Source organism: Myotis davidii, unplaced genomic scaffold, assembly GCF_000327345.1.
Source record: "Myotis davidii unplaced genomic scaffold, ASM32734v1 scaffold648, whole genome shotgun sequence".
NCBI classification, from domain to species: domain Eukaryota; kingdom Metazoa; phylum Chordata; class Mammalia; order Chiroptera; family Vespertilionidae; genus Myotis; species Myotis davidii.
The window spans coordinates 165,919-172,799 of NW_006299603.1; positions in this window are offsets into that span (position 1 = coordinate 165,919).

Genomic DNA, 6,881 nt, shown 5'->3' on the forward strand with positions numbered 1-6,881 from the left:
CCAGAAATTGGCCCAAACCAATATGCTCAATTAATATTTGACAAAAGAGGCAAGAGCATACAATGGAGTCTAGACAGTCTTCAATAAATGGTTTTGGGAAAATTAGATAGGTACATGCAAAAAAATGAAATTAGACCACCAACTTACACCATACGCATAAATAAACTCAAAGTGGATAAAAGACTTATATATAAGTCATGAAACCATAAAAACCTTGGGAGAAATCATAAACACAAAAACCTCAGACATCTCTCATAGCAATCTTTACCAATACATCTCTTAGGGCAAAGGAAACTAAGGAGAAAATAAACAAATGGGATTACATCACAATAAAAAGCTTCTGCACAGTAAAAGAAACCGTCAACAAAATGAAAAGAGAGCCCACTGCATGGGATAATATATTTTACAGTGATACATCTGATAAAGGGCTAATATCCAAAATATATATAGAATTCATACCACTTAACAGCAAAAAGATAACCAATCTGATTAAAAAGTGGGCAGAACACTTGAATAGACATTTTTCCAAAGAAGACAGAAAGTTAATGAAAAGATGTTCAATATGACTACTCACGAGGGGGATGCAAACTAAACCACAGTGAGTTAGAGTGGCAATTATAAAGAAGACTAGATAATAAAAGCTGGTGAGGATGTGGGGAAACGGAACCCTTGTACATGCTTTTAGGAATGTAAATTGGTACAGCCACAATGGAAAACAGTATGGAGTGTACTCAAAAAATAGAACCACCATATGATCCATCAATCCCACTTCTGGGTATTTATAGCACAATTTACAAAAGCTAAGATTTGAAAACAGCCTAAGTGCCCATCAGTAGAAGAATGGACAAAAAAGCCATGGTCCATTTGCAAAATGGCAATAAAAATTAAAAAAAGAACTCTTACCACTTGCAACAGTATGGATGGACCTGGAGAGTATTATGCTAAACAATATAAGTCAGTCAGAGAAAGATAAATATTACATGATCTCATTCATATGTGGAATCTAATGAACAAAATAAACTGATGAACAGACTGTTGAACCTCAGAGGGAAGGAAGGGGAAGATGGGTGGGAAGAGATCAACCAGTAAACATAGAGATTTCTCCTCTCTATGAATGAATATTCACAGATGGTTGTTTATTAAGTGTTAGGGTTGTCACATCAGCGCAATCAAATATTTTGTTAACTCAGCAATGAAGTTCCAGGTCAACAACATTATCTTGCTCTGTAGTTTTACAGTACTTCTTTATTAAAATTTTTAATGTTGATATAATTGCAAGTGTTACCCTATTTCATACCCTTTGCCCACTTCCACCCATCCCTACACCCCCCTTCCTTAGCCTTCACCAAACTATTGTCTGTGTCCATGGGCTATGCATATATGGTATGTTCTTTAGCTAATCCCTACACCTTCTATAGCCAGTCACCCCCACACGCCTCCCCTTAGGCATGGGCCAGTCTATACCTTGTATCCATGCTTCTGGTTCCATTTTGTTCTTCAGTTTATTTTGTTAACTAGATTCCACATATTAGTGAGATCATATGGTACTTGTCTTTCTCTGACTGGCTAGTTTTACTTAGCATGATACTCTCCGGGTCCATTCCATCCATGCTGTTGCAAAGGGTAAAAGTTCCTCCTCCTCCTCTTCCTTCTCCTCTTCCTCCTTGTCAGGGCCAGCCTGATAGGGTTGAGCCGGGCTGAGGGGTCACTGGAGCTGAGACCTCACTGCTAAAAGCAGGTTTCTGGCTTTCTTTACCTTCTGTATGAAAACTGTGTGGGTAAGGGGCCCAGCCTTGCTAGCCCCTTCAGGTGCAAGGACCTTGCCAACTTACATCTGGCCCCCAACACCTCCTCCTCCTCCTCCTTCTCCCATAGCCATGTACTATTCCATTGTGTAAATGTACCATTGCTTTCTTAACCACGCATCTGCTGATGGGCACATGGGCTATTTCCAGATCTTGGCTCTTGTAAACAATGTTGCTGTAAACATAGTGATGCATATATTTTTTTCTGATTGGCATATCGGGATTCTTATGATATATAACCAGAAGTGGTATTGCTGAGTCAAAAGACAGTTCCATTTTTAATGTTTTGAGGAAATTCCATACTGTTTTTCACAGTGGCTGCAGAATAAACAGATGCACAAAAATAAACTGCATTCCCACCAGCAGTGCGCAAGGTTTCCCTTTTCTCCACATCCTTGCCAGCACTTGTTTGTTGATTTATTGATAGTGGCCATCTTACAGGTGTGTGGTGATACCTCATTGTTGTTTTAATTTGCATATCTCTCTGATGATTAGTGATATTGAGCATTTTCTTCATATGTCTATTGGCCAGCTGTATGTCCTTTTTGGAGGAGTGTCTATTCAGGTCCTCTGCACATTTTTAAAAATATGTTTTTTATTTATTTAGAGAGAGGGGAAGGGAGAGGGAGAGAGATAGAAATGTCAATGAGAGAGAAACATCAACATCGATCAGCTGCCTCCTCCACGCCCCCTACTAGGGATCAAGGTCACAACCAGGAAATTAAATTTAATTCCCACAGACCTGGAATTAAACCTGTGACTTTTTGGTGTATGGGTGGGTGCTCAGCCACTAAGCCATACCAGCTGGGCTGCACATTTTTAAATTGAATTATTTGTCTTCCTGATGTTGAGTTGTGTAAGTTCTTTATATATTTTGGAAATTAACCCCTTATCAGATGTATCAATGGCAAATATGTTCTCCCATACAGTGGGTTCTCTTTTCATTTTGTTGATGGTTTCTTTTGTTGTGCAGAAGCTTTTTAGTTTGATGTAGTCCCTTTTGTTTATCTTTTCCTGAGTTTCCCTTGCCTGTGGAGACATATAGGCAAAAATATTGCTGCGAGAGATGTCTGAGATTTTACTGCTTACGTTTCTACAAGGATTTTTATGGTTTTGTGACTTATATTGAAATTTTTTATCCATTTTGAGTTTTTTCCGGTGTATTCAACAAAGTCTTGCCCAAATCCCTATTCTCCAATCACATAACGCACCCAAGAGAAAGAAGGTGGAAACCTTTGGGGACATGTTCTCTTCCGTTGTGTGACAGGCTAATCATTCTGCAGTTTCCACACCTCCTCTGTGTGTTCCATGGATTTCTTCCTAATTATGTGCCAGGAGGTTTATGAAGGTAACAACAAATTATCTGCTAATTTAAAGAATGCAGCTGTCTTGAAAAGAGTAATTGTTGATTTCTAGATCGGCGATTTATCATCTGTGGCTAGTTGTCCTGATTACTTCACTAGCTTTATTCAGTTACTTGATTGTAGGATGGTTTTAGATGATAGAAAACCATCTTGCCCAAGTTTGCCCTTGGACATAAAGGAATTCCAAAAAAATACAATATCATCCATCACAAGGGACACTGCATTTGCTAATGTATTCCAGAACCTACATTGGCCCCTCACTCTGTGCAGGCTCAGAGTGAAGCAAGTTTGGAATACAAGTACGAACAGGATATATTCTTGTCTTTGAGTTTATTAAATTACTTAAAAGAAAATATTAATGTAAATCACTCTTCACCTGCAGTATTACCACATAAACCTATCTGTGTTGACATGCACAGTGCTGATTAAAGCTCCCGTGCATGGGAAGCAGGCCGGGCATTTCTCCCACTGCGCCCAGCAGTGTCTCAGAGACCCTGCTTCCCCTCAGGCAGGAGGAGGCTTCTCGGCCTCTCTGTCCTCTGAATTCCTCCCATGGACATGCAGAGGTGCCTAGATGCAGGCGCCCTTCACCCAGCCAGGGAAAGCTGAAGCTGTGAGAGCAGATGCTAGTCCACCTTAGCTCAAGGAATCAACATAGTCTCTGGGAAAAAGAAACAGTAAAAATCCAGGGTGCAACTGCTTTAATGAAAAGCAGCACAGATCCTTTTAAAGACCACACGCAGGAAGGAAAGCCTGCGTGGTTGGCTGCTGCTTTTGAGGATATTTTGAGGTTTGTGCTGGCTGCTCTGTATTTTTTTCTCCATTGTGGAGTGAGCTGAGCTTGAGCCAGAAGACTGTGAATCCCTAAACCTAAGGCTATGGTAAAAAGGACTCGGCTAGGGAAGAAGACAGGGATGCCCCGTGGAAGTGGTTTCAGGAGCCCCAAGTCATGGTGACAAAGACATTAACAAGGGAAAGCAGGAAGTCAGGTAGAGGATGGAGGAGCCCATATCGGCACAGAAGGTGAAACAGCAGTGGAGAAGGGATGACACAGCTGGGGTGGGGTAGCTACGTAAGCTGCAAGTGAGTCAGGGGATGAAGTCAGGGTGAGGATCAGGGAGGGGGTGCACTAAATGTGGTTGCACCAGCACAAATGCAGAGATGTTTTATTCACTCCAAAGAATGAGCATAAGAAATTAGAAGTTTAAATTAGACCAGCCCTACTAAACAAGAAACTGCCCCAGTGGCCCTTCACTTAGCATTTGTAAATACATGACATTGAGTCCACAGCTTGCCTGCAGAGATGGGCAGTAAGGGATATTTGTTTCCCAAGAACAGTGGCTCAGACCTCCGTCCTTATCTACCAATGCTGGAGACAGAACAGAGCTGAGTGATCCTGGAGCCGACCCGGGAGACATGCCATCTGGTGTCGGCTCACCCTCCACTCTGCCCTCCTGAAAGTCACCGTGACCCCCCTCAACAGAGCCAGTTACTTCCTCTTACTTCCTAGACACTGGCCATCTGCATTCATGTGATCTGTGTTATCAAGTTGTCCATACATTTGAGCAAATAAGTTGCTTTGTTTTGTCTCCAAATAAAAGAGAAACAGGTTCTAGTATCTCCCAGAATCATGGTAATAAAAAGCATGACCATATATGTAAAATGCAGAAAAATATGGATCTCACATTTGATAATCATATGGTCACCTTTGAAATTCTCTCTTTCATTAGATTCTAGGATAAACTGTACTGATTCTGTTCATTTATTCACTTATTTATTCACCTACTATTTATTGGGTGTAATATGTGCCAGTCACTACTCAAGGTACTGGGGATACAGCATTGGACCAAATAGAAAAAACATCCCTCTGTCCTCATATAGCTTACATTCTGTCTCACTATTCTTTCACTCCTTTTGCTACGTGTTCTTTCTCTCTTAGTTAAATATACATATTACGTGCCAGGACTTGTGTCAAATGTGTGATATCTATTGGCTTGTTGGATCCTGAGTGGCACTAGTACTGTCCTCACATGTTAGAGCAATGGTTCTCAACCTTCCTAATGCCACTACCCTTTAAAGTACAGTTCCTCATGTTGTGGTGACCCCCAATTTCATTGCTACAAATTGAACATAATTAAAGCATAGTGATTAATCACAAAAACAATATGTAATTATATATGTGTATTCCGATGGTCTTAGGCGACCCCTGTGAAAGGGTCGTTCGGCACCCAAAGGGGTCGCGACCCACAGGTTGAGAACCACTGTGTTCGAGGAAGTGGGCATGGAAAGCTGACACAGCTCCCCTAAAGCCCCTCAGCTAGCAAGTCTCCAGCCCAGGGTCAGGGTACATTTTCTGTCATGGAGCCCTCTGTACTTTTGCTTTCTTTTCTCACATCAGGTTTAGCTCATACTGTCTGTGTCTGTTCTCAAAGAATCTATCCATTTCATTATGCACAGACTCTTTCAGCAGATGCTCAGACCTTTTAGATTCTGCCTTCTGCCAAAGCTCCAGGCCTAGTGTCACGGGAGCAGTGCCACAAGGACCTGAGCCATCGGCCTGGACTCTCACTGGGACCTTATCTGCCGTCACTCACCCTCATCTGGCCGCACACCAGCCTGCCTGGGGCTGGAGTACCGGGTGCATCCTGCGCCCGCCTCTGCAGCTCATCTGGACTCTGCCCTCTCACTGTTCTGCTTGCCACCCATCCCCCCACCCCCTTCCCACCTGTGGTTGCACTTGCTCTTCAGGTGCTAGCGCAGGGTTCCACCTGGCCCCAGAGGCTGGTTTCCAGTCCTCTGTTACAGTCTCGCAGCGCTGGCGAGTTTCCTTGTTCCAGTTATTAGGGTTCTTGAGAGCTGGGCCACATGTCTTCTGCTCACCTTGCATTTGGGAGCCCGGCTACCAGATTGGGTAGTTTGCTGCAGACATACCTACTATCACTTCAAAATCAACAAAATGCAATTACATTTTGTTCAATGGCATATGTCTACCTTCCAATGACCTAATGACCTCACCCTACTCATCCTGGGTCAGGATGGCCCACATACTGTCTGAACCATCCTCCTCCTTCCCTGTCTTTCTCAGTGCCCCCATGTCACAGGAGCAGCAGCGCTGACAGCCTCTGCTTGACTGTCCCTCCAAGGAACTTCTTGGCCTCCAGCGTTGTCACCTCTGAGATCCCCTGGGCAGCAACCCTAACTCCTCCCTGGCAGGCCTGCGGACCCTCTCTGAGCCCAACCGGATAGTCATTCAAATGCTCCGAGTGTTGCTGGTCTACAGACCCATCACCATCACACACGTCTATTCGGGCATCCATCTCCCCTTCAATTCACGTCCTCATTTTTCAAAAAATCATGAGCTAATTAACAGGAGGTAGACAGGTTGGGGTTTGGAAAAAAGATGTTAAGAAATCATTATGCATTAAGGCTGAGGAGGCTATTGGGTGGTGCAGACCGTGGCAGAAGGAGGTGGAAACAGGAGCAGAGGAGGGCGCACAGTCAGGGGTCCCATCAGACGCGTCCAGGCCTGGACCGTTCATTCACCGCGTAGCCCGGGGCCTGTGCGCTGTCGCTTTTCACAGGGAGGGGCTCCCCTGGCCTCCGAACGCAATCCTGCAGATAAAGCGCGTGCTGCGCCCGCTCCTCAGGCAGGGCCCCTCCCGAGCGTGCGGACGGACGGAGAGAGATAGTGGAGGCAGCAGGCGCAGGGCCC